Consider the following 15,008-nt stretch of genomic DNA (forward strand, 5'->3'; position numbering starts at 1 on the left):
CCTGAGAAAGTCTTCAAATCTTGAAAAAACTAACCCCTGAAGTCACCTTGTAGCTACATAACAGATTGGCTCACAAAATAATGACTATCACCCGTAAGTACTGCGTTCTTCTAAAAAAATCACCTATGTGAAGCCAAACGGTCAACGGTGACTTTAAAACAAAGGTGAGAATGTTAAGGGGACAGGGAAACTAGATTAATAGAAACAGAACAACCAGAATGGAAATAACGACAATGTTCACGCATTGTGGAGAACATAACTAATGCCACTGAACGATTTGCTTAGAAATTGTTGAATGGGATCCTAAACTGCTGTGTAAATCTTCACCGAAAACACAATAAACTATTATTAAAGAAACAAATAAGCATAATACTGTCTACTGTGTGTTTTGGTGAAGAAAGTAATAGACATGGCACGGTCACTGCTATGCAAGGGATACTGAAGTGACTTTTCCTTTCTTAAAGGTAACTTCTATAGCTGTAGATTGTAGACTGAATTCATTTTACAGACAAGATCTACAAATTGCATGCATACATATGTTTTATCTGCACCGATGTTTAGGAAGAACTCATATATGAATTCACATAAGAGTCTGCAGGGTTTTTAGCATCTTCCTTAAAAAGCTAAAACTCTTTCCCTTTATCTTTTCAGCATCACCTTGAGGTGCTTATCTGACAAACACTATTATTCTTGCTTCACAGACCTCATATCCAAGACATGCAAATTTTAAATAATTTGCCAAAATTCATACAAGCTGTCAAAGGCAGAGCTGTGAGAGGAATCTCAGTATGTGAGTTACGGCCTGGTTATCCCTCAATAGATCAAGCTCATATCATCACTGCACCTTAAATACAACCACCATCAAAAAAGCACTTGATGGCTACACATCCAAAACGGACTAGCCGCATTAATGGCTTTTATATATACTGAGTAGCCCATAAGCGGCACAAACAGTTAAGCGCCCAGCTACTAACTGAAATGTTGAAGTTTCCAGCCCACCCAGAGGCACCTCAGAAGAAAGGCCTGCCTATCTACTTCTGAAAAATCAGCCATTGACAACCCTATGGAGCACAGTTCTACTTTGACACACTTGGGGGCACCATGAGTCGAAATCTACTTGAAGGTGATTCATTTTTAAAAAATTTTTGCCTATTGGTTAAAATAAAGCTGAGTAAATAATTGAGAAGGTAGATCAAAATAATAAAAAAGCTCTCTTTAAACATTTATCTTCTAGATGCAAGGTAGCCTTGTAGACTGGATGCTGGAGCAGACACAGGTCATCCTTGGAAAAACTGGTGAAATCTGAATAATGTGTGTAGTCTAGTTAGTGATGTACCAAGATTCATTTCTTAGTTTTGACAAATACAGGGTGGTTCTGTAAGATGTTAACATTAGGGGAAGCTGGGTGAAGGGTATGCAGGAGCTGTTGTAATACCTTTGCAATTCTTCTATAAATCTAAACTTACTCCAAAATAAATGGCATTTATGTCACATGCAACTTTTATGTATATATGAATATTTTATATTATCTGCATATATTTTATATATATGATATACATAAGAAGCCCTGATAGTGCAATGGCGAGGAGCTTGACTGTCAACTGAAAGGTTGGTGGTTTGAACCCACCCAGTAGCTCCTTAGGAGAAATACCTGGCAATCTGCTGCCATAAAGATCATAGCCTAGGAAATCCCATGGAGCAGTTCTACTCTGTTCTGTGGAGTCGCTATGGATCAGATGGATTCAATGACACCTAATAACTCTCCCTCTCTCTCTCTACATAATCTGAAAACTAGCTGTGGATGGGACCATATATACGTAGCCTAGTCCTGCGCCATTTTTATGACTGTTGGTGTGCTGCAGTCCATTGTGGCGACCACTGTGTGTGTGTGTATACATACAGACACACATATAGTTCCATCCACAGCTAGTTTTCAGATTATAGATGATTATATGTGTGATACGTTCCATAGGGAACATTTGAACCCACCTGATAACACTGTCAACTTAGACTTCATAATGTATATTTACAAGTCAAAGAAATGCATCAATGAACATAATGTCATACGCTGTGCTAAAGCCATAAAAGGAGTATTTTTTACAACACCAATGGTAAAATACATAAACATATATATTGAAAACTTTTCACAGACGATAAACACACCTCTGCAGACCCTGCCTATGGAGAAGCATGTTTTATGAAGTACGATCACACGGTCCCAGGCATGTACTGATGAGTAAATACCCTTGCTCGTCCCATGGTGTAACTTTCAGTCTTGTTCTGCCGTCACGTTTCGTGAAAAGGCATATGTACCACACATGCCTGTCAGAATTACCCAGAACAGCACACTGCTCTCCCGGGCACTGCTACCCACCATTATCACTAAATGGGGTTCACAGGAAGTCCACCCCAAGACCTGGAGTCAACGGGATGAACAATGGATACTTGATCCATCCAGCAGATGGCCGGAGTAACGATGGACTTTAGCTCATATGAGGCACTACTCAAGCTCATTATATGCATAATGATACTAAATACTAGACTTTACCGATTCTCAGAACCACACTGTCTTTGTTAGTCGCCATCCAGTCAGCTCTGACTCATGATGACTCAATGTACAACAGAACAAAATGTTACCCAATCCTGCACCATCTTCATGATTGTTGGTATGCTCCAGTCCATTGTGGCAACCACTGTGTATTCGGAGTGCCTTTCAACCTAGGGGGCTCACCTTTCTGTACTGCATCAAACAATATTTGGTTACAATTCATAGGGTTCTTCACTGGCTGGTTATCAGATGTAAATCTGCATGCCTTTCTTCCTAGTGTGTCTTAGTCTGGAAGCCCCGGTGAAACCTATCTACCATGGGTGAACCTTTTGGGATTTGAAATATCGGTGGCATAGCTTCCAGTATCATAGCATCACGCAAGCCACCAGAGTATGACAAACTGACAGATGAGTAATGGTAGAAACCATATAGCAGGACACAAAGCTATATGAATGGTGAGCTCTACCCTACAGATGCTCAGATGGACCCACAGATCACTCTGGGCCCCATTAAAAAAGACAGACCATCTTTTTTACCTCGGATACCTGCCCCAAGTAGTGCACTAGTAGACTTTCAGTTGAGTTACCAGGAACAATTAAAAAAAAACAGGAACAATTAGGTAGGAAAAATGGAGATGGAATTGGGGGATAGGAAAAAAAAATTTGAGGAATCTGATTTTTTTTTTTTCCCGGAGATTTATGAGAAAAGGGCATGCTCTAAATTTAAGAGGTGGTGGAGTAACTGTCATACTTGTAACATTTTGATGGCATGTTGCCATGATGGGAAGTCATCGAAGAATAATGGCTGAGTTACTCCATCTCTCTAGGCAAGCGGAGACGCAGAGTCTTACACAATTTACCCCGAGACTCTTGTTAGGAACAGCTGTTTCCAAACAGGGCTTCTATTTTTGTCCTTTCAAAAGCTGCCACACAGCAGGTCAGACGACTTTTAATGGCAAGAGCATATGTGAGCTGTTCTTGGGCTTGATTCGTGAGTAGAGTTTTATGAAAGTCTCCATTTTTCATTTTTTCCTCCGGGGTATCTCTCCACCCAGGATGAAACTGATTCCCTGAATGGCTTTGAACCACATGGGAGCCTGTGATGAGAGCAATTCACACTCATTGGTTTCTCGCCCAAGATGCCATATTTTACATTCTCCTTGATGTATGCATTTTAGGGTCTAAAACATGCAAATTATACATGGCAGATATAATCACATTATCAGGGTTTTATCAACCTATTGTCAGTCTGTTCTCAGGGCAAGAATGAAGAACAAGGACCTGCTGATGTCAGTATTCAAATGAGGGATAAATAACTGAAGAGGGTTGCTGTCGTTGTTGTTGAGTCCCACTGAGTCCCACGTACTATGCCCTGTAAACAGGGCACCCTTTCTCACTTCCTGGAAAGTTCCCTTGCTCTTTTTTTTTTTTTTTTGGTAATTGTGACAGCGTCAATGTGTTCTACTTATGGCAAGGACATGAATTTTGGGGGGGGGGCCAGAGGGTGAGATGTAACGGATTAAATTGTGTCCCCTCAAAATATGTGTTGTAAATCCTAACTTCTATGCCTGTGGTTGGAGCCCTAGTGGTGCAGTGGTTAAGAGCTTCGCTGCTCACCAAGAGTCGGCAGTTTGAACCCACCAGGCACTCCTGGGAAATCCTATTGATAGCCAACACAGCCAGGATCTGCTTACCTGCTCTTCCTTCCATTAGCAAACAAAACTTTAGGTGAGGGCGAGGGGTATGGCTCAACTGGGAGCAGGCTACCTCCTGTCCATTGTCCTCAAAGCACTGGGTGTGGCTCAGTCCAGTCGAACCCAGTTTACTAGCCTACATGCTAAAGAAAAAAACGCAATTTGTCTTATGTGCCTGCAGGCCAAGATAACCTATGTAGTCCATAACGTTTGTATGTACTTCCTTGTGAGACACCACATAAAAAGTTCTGCCTCCCTTTGTTAGGGATGCTTGATTTGAGGTATATACCGCCTTGCTCCTTGCCTTCCCACTTGCAATAAATGCTCTTCCTCCCTCCTCACCTGGGTGCCAAGCAGGAGCAGCTTTGGGTAACACTATGGGGCAGTTCTACTTTGTCCTACAGGGTCACTATGAGTCGGAACTGGCTCAACAGTAATGGGTTTGGTTTGGGTTTGGGTATGCCTGTGCTTATAATCCCATTTGGGAATGGGTTGTCTTTGATGTGTTAATGAGACAGGATTAGTGTAGGGTGTGTTTTGAGTCAACCTCTTTTGAGGTATAAAAAAACCAAAAACCAAACCCAGCACCGTCGAGTGTCGATTCCGACTCATAGCGACCCCATAGGACAGAGTAGAACTGCCCCATAGGGTTTCCAAGGAGCGCCTAGCAGATTCGAACTGCTGTCCCTTTGGTTAGCAGCCGTAGCACTTAACCACTACACCACCAGGGTTTCCTTTTGAGGTATAACGGAGATTAAACAAGCAATAGAGAGAAGCAGAGATACGGGAAGAGAGATACCAAGCTACATGAAGATCACCCAGGAGCAGAAGCTCAAAGAGACAAGGACCGTCCCCCAGAGCTGAAAGAGAGAAAGAGAGAGACAGAGACAGAGAGAGCCTTCCCCTAGAGCTGGCACCCTAAATTCAGACTAAACTGTGAGAAAATATTTTTCTGTTTGTTAAAGCCACCAATGAATGGTTTTTCTGTTACAGCAGCACTAGATAACTAAGATAATAATATTTTACTGTGTTTTCAGTGAAGTTTTACACAGCAGTTTAGGTTCCCATTCAGCAATTTCTACACGAATTGTTCAGCAACACTGGTCACATTCTTCACAATGTGTGAACATTCTCATTACTTCCCTTCTGGTTGTTCTGTTTCCATGCATCTAGTTTCCCTTCCTTCTTACATTCTCATCTTTGTTTTAAAATAATTGTTGAGGATTGTTCCCTTGCTCTTGATGTATGCTCTGCCTGGATTTGCCTCTCACTCCCAAATCATTTCTATCAACCCTTGAGAGCCTGGTCTACACGCCCCTTCCATTTCATTAAGCCTTGCATGATCACCACTGTGGACAATGTCTTCTTTCTTTCAGTTTCTAAGGCATTTCTCAAACTTTTATGGGATGTTGTAGCTGTTGTCAGGTGCTGTCAAGATGATTCTGACTCATAGTGGCCCCATGTGTTAGAGTAGAACAGCCTCTTAGGGTTTTCTTGGCTGTAATCTTTATGGAAGCAGATCGGCAGGTCTTTCTCCTGTGGAGAGACTGGGTGGTTTGAACCCCCAACCTTTCAATCAGCAGCAATTAATTCTATGACTGTCTTATCACTCCTGGACCAATAGTACTTGAGAGCAGACTCTATCTAATTCACTGTTGAATCAACTGAGGTACCTTACAAATGGACAGTGCTCAACATCTATTTTTGAATGAATGAAATAATGAGTTAATCAAGATAGATTATTGCTAGGAAAAAAAAAAGCCATACAGATGAGTGCTGTTATGGATTAAATTTTGTCCCCCAAAAATGTGTGTCAACTTGGCTAGGCCATGATTTCCAGTATTGTGTGGTTGTCCACCATTTTATCATCTGATGTGATTTCCCTATGTGTTGTAAATCCTATCTCTATGATGCTAATGAGGCAGGATTAGTGGCAGTTTTGTTAATGAGGCAGGACTCAATCTACAAGAGCGTATCTTGAGTCAATCTCTTTTGACATATAAAAGACAGAAGTGAGCAGAGAGACAAGGGGACCTCAGTACCACCAGGAAAGAAGAGCCAGGAGCAGAGCATGTCCTTTGGACCCAGGGTCCCTGTGCTGAGAAGCTCCTAGACCAGGAGAAGATTGATGACAAGGGCCCTCCCCCAGATGTAAGACAGAGAGAAAGGCTTCCCCTGGAGCTGGTACCCAAATTTGGACTTCTAGCCTCCTAGACTGTGAGAGAATAAGTTTCTCTTTGCTAAAGCCATTCACTTGTGGCGTTTCACTTATAGCAGCACCAGATGACTAAGAAATATGAATCACAAATTCATATTTCCAATGTCTTCTCATCCCTGAACTTTGCTAGGTGATTTTCATTTCCTCCATCAGTTCTGTAACCCAAAAGACCTCTTCGCTCCTCCAGAGTCTTACCAAACTCTGAACATCACCTTCCATTTCATCTAGGAAAAAGACCTCAAGAGTATGAACTACTTCAACTCCCTGCCCTCAGAGACCCCAATATATATATTGCTGACACTTCCTTCCCACTTTTCCGCCTCTTTGTCCCCAAATCCCCTCAGCCTTCCTCGCCCAGAACCATGCCCGATCACAGCGCTTCAATACGCTTCTTCTGAAAGTAAGACATTCACACACCCCATTATTCGACCACGCCTCCTGCCTTTGATGTGGCTTTCTCAACAATGCACCAAGACACTGCAATGTTTATCTTTGTGGTATTAATGCCATAACATTTTGTCCACTAAAGCCAATGCAATCAAATCAGCTGTCTCTGCCTTGTCCAAGGCTGATTATTCGGCAGTTTGGTTCCCTGCTTAAGTGTCAGCCCCAATCTCTCCAAGCAGCACTTCAGTTTTAGGGGTGTTTGCTGATTCTATCCTATCTGTTACGTCCCCACTCCCAGCTGAGAACACATAAAGCACCATCCCAATCACTTTTTTGCCAAAACCCTGAATTACGTGGTCTTCCCCAGAAAGACAGCAGTCCTCACTGAAAACGTCTATTCTGTGTAAATGCAGACTTCTCAGATTTGTGCCTCTTAGAAGAAACCCTACTGGAATGTTACCCCGAAACGAGGATGGCGAGACTTTGTCTGGCTTACTTTGGACACGTCATCAGAAAAGACCAATTGTCAGAAAATGACAACATTTTGGTAAAACAGAGGGTGAAAGAAAACGAGGAAAGCCCTCCATGAGGTGGGCTGACACAAGAGCCTCAACAACGGGCTCAGACACATCAGTGATCACGGAGATGGCACAGGATCGGGCAACTTTTCATTCTGTCATACATCAGGTCAGCCTGGGTCGGCACCAATTTCATGGCAACTAACAACAATAGGATTGCTCTTTTTTTTTTTTTACTTTTATTATTATTATTATTTTTTTTACTAACTTTCATTAAGCTTCAAGTGAACGTTTACAAATCCAAACAGTCTGTCACATATAAGTTTACATACATCTTACTCCGTACTCCCACTTGCTCTCCCCCTAATGAGTCACCCCTTTCAGTCTCTCCTTTCGTGACAATTTTGCCGGCTTCCCTCTCTCTCTATCCTCCCATCCCCCCTCCAGACAGGAGATGCCAACAGTCTCAAGTGTCCACCTGATATAATTAGCTCACTCTTCATCAGCATCTCTCTCCCACCCACTGACAAGTCCCTTTCATGTCTGATGAGTTGTCTTCGGGGATGGTTCCTGTCCTGGGCCAACAGAAGGTCTGGGGACCATGGCCGCCGGGATTCCTCTAGTCTCAGTCAGACCATTAAGTATGGTCTTTTTATGAGAATTTGCGGTCTGCATCCCACTGATCTCCTGCTCCCTCAGGAGTTCTCTGTTGTGCTCCCTGACAGGGCAGTCATCGATTGTGGCCGGGCACCAACTAGTTCTTCTGGTCTCAGGATGATGTAGGTCTCTGGTTCATGTGGCCCTTTCTGTCTCTTGGGCTCTTAGTTGTCGTGTGACCTTGGTGTTCTTCATTTTCCTTTGCTCCAGGTGGGTTGAGACCAATTGATGCATCTTAGATAGCCGCTTGTTAGCATTTAAGACCCCAGATGCCACAATTCAAAGTGGGATGCAGAATGTTTTCATAATAGAATTATTCTGCCAATTGACTTAGAAGTCCCCTCAAACCATAGTCCCCAGACCCCTGCCCTTGCTGCGCTGACCTTTGAAGCATTCATTTTATCCCGGAAACTTCTTTGCTTTTGGTCCAGTCCAATTGAGCTGACCTTCCATGTATTGAGTGTTGTCCTTCCCTTCACCCAAAGCAGTTCTTATCTGCTAATTAATCAGTAAAAATCCCTCTCCCTCCCTCCCTCCCTCCCCACCTCGTAACCACAAAAGTATGTGTTCTTCTCAGTTTATACTATTTCTCAAGATCTTATAATAGTGGTCTTATACAATATTTGTCCTTTTGCCTCTGACTAATTTCGCTCAGCATAATGCCTTCCAGGTTCCTCCATGTTATGAAATGTTTCAGAGATTCATCACTGTTCTTTATCGAAGCGTAGTATTCCATTGTGTGAATATACCACAATTTATTTACCCATTCATCCATTGATGGACACCTTGGTTGCTTCCAGCTTTTTGCTATTGTAAACAGAGCTGCAATAAACATGGGTGTGCATATATCTGTTTGTGTGAAGGCTCTTGTGTCTCTAGGGTATATTCCGAGGAGTGGGATTTCTGGGTTGTATGGTAGTTCTATTTCTAACTGTTTAAGATAACGCCAGATAGATTTCCAAAGTGGTTGTACCATTTTACATTCCCACCAGCAGTGTATAAGAGTTCCAATCTCTCCGCAGCCTCTCCAACATTTATTATTTTGTGTTTTTTGGATTAATGCCAGCCTTGTTGGAGTGAGATGGAATCTCATTGTAGTTTTAATCTGCATTTCTCTAATGGCTAATGATCGCGAGCATTTTCTCATGTATCTGTTGGCTGCCTGAATATCTTCTTTAGTGAAGTGTGTGTTCATCTCCTTTGCCCACTTCTTGATTGGGTTGTTTGTCTTTTTGTGGTTGAGTTTTGATAGAGTCATGTAGATTTTAGAGATCAGGCGCTGGTCGGAGATGTCATAGCTGAAAATTCCTTCCCAGTCTGTAGGTGGTCTTTTTACTCTTTTGGTGAAGTCTTTAGATGAGCATAGGTGTTTGATTTTTAGGAGCTCCCAGTTATCGGGTTTCTCTTCATCATTTTTGGTAATGTTTTGTATTCTGTTTATGCCTTGTATGAGGGCTCCTAGGGTTGTCCGTATTTTTTCTTCCATGATCTTTATCGTTTTAGTCTTTATGTTTAGGTCTTTGATCCACCTGGAGTTAGTTTTTGTGCATGGTGTGAGGTATGGGTCCTGTTTCATTTTTTTTGCAAATGGATATCCAGTTATGCCAGCACCATTTGTTAAAAACACTATGTTTTCCCCAATTAACTGACACTGGGCCTTTGTCAAATATCAGCTGCTCATACGTGGATGGATCTATGTCTGGGTTCTCAATTCTGTTCCATTGGTCTATGTGCCTGTTGTTGTACCAGTACCAGGCTGTTTTGACTACTGTGGCTGTATAATAGCTTCTGAAATCAGGTAGAGTGAGGCCTCCCACTTTCTTCTTCTTTTTCAGTAATGCTTTGCTTATCCGGCGCTTCTTTCCCTTCCATATGAAATTGGTGATTTGTTTCTCTATCCCCTTAAAATATGACATTGGAATTTGGATCGGAAGTGCGTTATATGTATAGATGGCTTTTGGTAGAATAGATATTTTTACTATGTTAAGTCTTCCTATCCATGAGCAAGGTATGTTTTTCCACTTAAGTACGTCCTTTTGAATTTCTTGTAGTAGAGCTTTGTAGTTTTCTTTGTACAGGTCTTTTACATCCTTGGTAAGATTTATTCCTAAGTATTTTATCTTCTTGGGGGCTACTGTGAACGGTATTGATTTGGTGATTTCCTCTTCGGTGTTCTTTTTGTTGATGTAGAGGAATCCAAGTGATTTTTGTACGTTTATTTTATAGCCTGAGACTCTGCCAAACTCTTCTATTAGTTTCAGTAGTTTTCTGGAGGATTCCTTAGGGTTTTCTGTGTATAAGATCATGTCATCTGCAAAGAGTGATAACTTTACTTCCTCCTTGCCAATCTGGATACCTTTTATTTCTTTGTGTAGCCTAATTGCCCTGGCTAGGACTTCTAGCACAATGTTGAATAAGAGCGGTAATAAAGGGCATCCTTGTCTGGTTCCCGTTCTCAAGGGAAATGCTTTCAGGTTCTCTCCATTTAGAGTGATATTGGCTGTTGGCTTTGCATAGATGCCCTTTATTATGTTGAGGAATTTTCCTTCAATTCCTATTTTGGTAAGAGTTTTTATCATAAATGGCTGTTGGACTTTGTCAAATGCCTTTTCTGCATCAATTGATAAGATCATGTGGTTTTTGTCTTTTGTTTTATTTATGTGATGGATTACATTAATGGTTTTTCTGATATTAAACCAGCCTTGCATACCTGGTATAAATCCCACTTGATCATGGTGAATTATTTTTTTGAAGTGTTGTTGGATTCTATTGGCTAGAATTTTGTTGAGGATTTTTGCATCTATGTTCATGAGGGATATAGGTCTATAATTTTCTTTTTTTGTAATGTCTTTACCTGGTTTTGGTATCAGGGAGATGGTGGCTTCATAGAATGAGTTGGGTAGTATTCCGTCATTTTCTATGCTTTGAAATACCTTCAGTAGTAGTGGGGTTAACTCTTCTCTGAAAGTTTGGTAGAACTCTGCAGTGAAGCCGTCCGGGCCAGGGCTTTTTTTTGTTGGGAGTTTTTTGATTACCGTTTCAATCTCTTTTTTTGTTATGGGTCTATTTAGTTGTTCTACTTCTGAATGTGTTAGTTTAGGTAGGTAGTGTTTTTTCCAGGAATTCATCCATTTCTTCTAGGTTTGAAAATTTGTTAGAGTACAATTTTTCGTAATAATCTGAAATGATTCCTTTAATTTTATTTGGTTCTGTTGTGATGTGGTCCTTCTCGTTTCTTATTTGGGTTATTTGTTTCCTTTCCTGTATTTCTTTAGTCAGTCTAGCCAATGGTTTATCAATTTTGTTAATTTTTTCAAAGAACCAGCTTTTGGCTTTGTTAATTCTTTCAATTGTTTTTCTGTTCTCTAATTCATTTAGTTCAGCTCTAATTTTTATTATTTGTTTTCTTCTGGTGCCTGATGGATTCTTTTGTTGCTCACTTTCTATTTGTTCAAGTTGTAGGGACAGTTCTCTGATTTTGGCTCTTTCTTCTTTTTGTATGTGTGCATTTATGGATATAAATTGGCCTCTGAGCACTGCTTTTGCTGTGTCCCAGAGGTTTTGATAGGAAGTATTTTCATTCTCGTTGCTTTCTATGAATTTCCTTATTCCCTCCTTGATGTCTTCTATAACCCCTTCTTTTTTCAGGAGGGTATTGTTCAGTTTCCAAGTATTTGATTTCTTTTCCCTAGTTTTTCTGTTATTGATTTCTAGTTTTATTGCCTTGTGGTCTGAGAAGATGCTTTGTAATATTTCAATGTTTTGGACTCTGCAAAGGTTTGTTTTATGACCTAATATGTGGTCTATTCTAGAGAATGTTCCATGTGTGCTAGAAAAAAAAGTATACTTTGCAGCAGTTGGGTGGAGAGTTCTGTATAAGTCAATGAGGTCAAGTTGGTTGACTGTTGTAAGTAGGTCTTCCGTGTCTCTATTGAGCTTCTTACTGGATGTCCTGTCCTTCTCCGAAAGTGGTGTGTTGAAGTCTCCTACTATAATTGTGGAGGTGTCTATCTCACTTTTCAATTCTGTAAAAATTTGATTTATGTATCTTGCAGCCCTGTCATTGGGTGCATAAATATTTAATATGGTTATGTCTTCCTGATCAATTGTCCCTTTTATCATTATATAGTGTCCTTCTTTATCCTTTGTGGTGGATTTAAGTCTAAAGTCTATTTTGTCAGAAATTAATATTGCTACTCCTCTTCTTTTTTGCTTGATATATTTTTTCCATCCTTTGAGTTTTAGTTTGTTTGTGTCTCTAAGGTGTGTCTCTTGTAGGCAGCATATAGATGGATCGTGTTTCTTTATCCAGTCCGTGACTCTCTGTCTCTTTATTGGTGCATTTAGTCCATTTACATTCAGCGTAATTATAGATAAATAAGTTTTTAGTGCTGTCATTTTGATGCCTTTTTATGTGCATTGTTGACAATTTCATTTTTCCACACACTTTTTTGTGCTGAGATGTTTTTCTTAGTAAATTGTGAGATCCTCATTTTCGTAGTGTTTGACTTTATGTTAGTTGAGTTGTTACGTTTTTCTTGGCTTTTATCTTGAGTTATGGAGTTGTTATAGCTCTTTGTGGTTACCTTATTATTTACCCCTATTTTTCTAAGTAAAAACCTAACTTGTATTGTTCTATATTGCCTTGTATCACTCTCCATCTGGCAGTTCAATGCCTCCTGTATTTAGTCCCTCTTTTTGATTATTGTGATCTTTTACCTATTGACTTCCATGATTCCCTGTTATGTGTATTTTTTTTTAATTAATCTTAATTTGTTTGTTTTTGTGATTTCCCTATTTGAGTTGATATCAGGATGTTCTGTTTTGTGATCTTGTGTTGTGCTGGTATCTGATATTATTGGTTTTCTGACCAAACAATATCCTTTAGTATTTCTTGTAGCTTTGGTTTGGTTTTTGCAAATTCTCTAAACTTGTGTTTATCTGTAAATATCTTAATTTCGCCTTCATATTTCAGAGAGAGTTTTGCTGGATATATGATCTTTGGCTGGCAGTTCTTCTCCTTCAGTGCTCTGTATATGTCATCCCATTGCCTTCTTGCCTGCATGGTTTCTGCTGAGTAGTCTGAACTTATTCTTATTGATTTTCCCTTGAAGGAGACCTTTCTTTTCTCCCTGGCTGCTTTTAAAATTTTCTCTTTTTCTTTGGTTTTGGCGAGTTTGATGATAATATGTCTTGGTGTTTTTCTTTTTGGATCAATCTTAAATGGGGTTCAATGAGCATCTTGGATAGATATCCTTTTGTGTTTCATGATGTCAGGGAAGTTTTCTGTCAGGAGTTCTTCAACTATTTTCTCTGTGTTTTCTGTCCCCCCTCCCTGTTCTGGGACTCCAATCACACGCAAGTTATCCTTCTTGATAGATTCCCACATGATTCTTAGGGTTTCTTCATTTTTTTTAATTCTTTTATCTGATTTTTTTCAGCTATGTTGGTGTTAATTCCCTGGTCCTCCAGATGTCCCAGTCTGCATTCTAATTGCTCGAGTCTGCTCCTCTGACTTCCTATTGCATTGTCTAATTCTGTAATTTTATTGTTAATCTTTTGGATTTCTACATGCTGTCTTTCTATGGATTCTTGCAACTTATTAATTTTTCCACTATGTTCTTGAATAATCTTTTTGAGTTCTTCAACAGTTTTATCAGTGTGTTCCTTGGCTTTTTCTGCAGTTTGCCTTATTTCGTTTGTGATGTCTTGAAGCATTCTGTAAATTAGTTTTTTATATTCTGTATCTGATAATTCCAGGATTGTATCCTCATTTGGGAAAGATTTTGATTCTTTTGTTTGGGGGGTTGGAGAAGCTGTCATGGTCTGCTTCTTTATGTGGTTTGATATGGACTGCTGTCTCCGAGCCATCACTGGGAAACTAGTTTTTCCAGAAAATCCGCTAAAAGAAAAATGCAGTCAGATCCCTATCAGAATTGCCTTTGGATTATAACTGCCACCTTGTTCCCTGTAAGGATGAAAGTCTGAGGTTTGGATCGTATATGCTTGGCTGTAGCTGGTTCTGTATTTTTAGTCCAATTAGGGGTGGATTTTTGGTCCCTGGGTTTTTTTTTTGTTCCTTCTCTCAGGCCGAAAGAGTGGGTTAGGAAAAGACCAAAAGAAAAAAAAAGGGGGGGGCGGGAAGCAAAGCCGCCTCGGAGCCAGAGGAGCCGTTCTCCCTCTGGCTCAGGCAATTCGGATGTTAAGGAAGCCGCCTGGGGAGGGTGGGGGAGGGATCAGAGAGATAGGAGAGTAGCACCTCAGAATATAGCCTGAGTTGCTTGTCTTGCTTGGAATGACTATTATATTTGAGATTCCCGTGGGGCGCGTCGCCTATGTGTGCTGGCTGTGTGGAGATTGCCCCCGGGTCGTCTGGCCTGCTGAAGTCACGGTCAGATCCTTCTCTGCCAGCCCCACGCCCAACGTCAAGGTTCCCCTGCTGGGACGGTGCACTCTCGACTCCAAAATCAGTCGCTGCCTCCTGGGGACTTCTCGTCCTGCCAGCCGCGTCGCCGTACTGCCTCCGAGAACCGCCTGGGCCACCTCCCGGGGTTAGTTCAGGTAAGTGGAGCAGCTCCCCGTGCTTGTGCCGTGACCGCGTGTCCCGGCTGGGACGATGCTCTCCCCGCTCCAAGACCAGTCGCTGCCTCCCAGGGACTTCTCCCACCAGCTGTGTCGCCACGCCGCCTGCGCGAACCGGCTGGGCCCCCTCCCAGGGTGAGTTCAGGGGAGTGGAGTAGCTCTCTGTGCTTGTGCCGTGCCTGCGCCCAGTCAAAATCCCGGCGGGACGGTTCCCCGGCTGGGACGCTGCTCTCCCCGCTCCAAGACCAGTCACTGCCTCCCGGGGACTTCTCCCACCGGCTGCGTCGCCACGCCGCCCGCGCAAACCAGCTGGGCCCCCTCCTGGGGTGAGTTCGGGGGGTAGGGCTGGGCCCCTTGTTTGTGCCGTCTGCTCCCCTGGGCTCTGCCCTAAATCGGGCGCAAAAG

General features: G+C 41.7%; 1 protein-coding gene across 10 annotated transcripts in view; it reads right to left on the bottom strand.

The window, feature by feature from the left end:
• Nucleotides 1-15,008, bottom strand: part of STS (steroid sulfatase) — a 303,712-nt gene that overhangs the window by 147,194 nt on the left and 141,510 nt on the right. The window lies entirely within an intron of this gene.

Source organism: Elephas maximus, chromosome X, assembly GCF_024166365.1.
Source record: "Elephas maximus indicus isolate mEleMax1 chromosome X, mEleMax1 primary haplotype, whole genome shotgun sequence".
Taxonomy (NCBI): Eukaryota; Metazoa; Chordata; class Mammalia; order Proboscidea; family Elephantidae; genus Elephas; species Elephas maximus.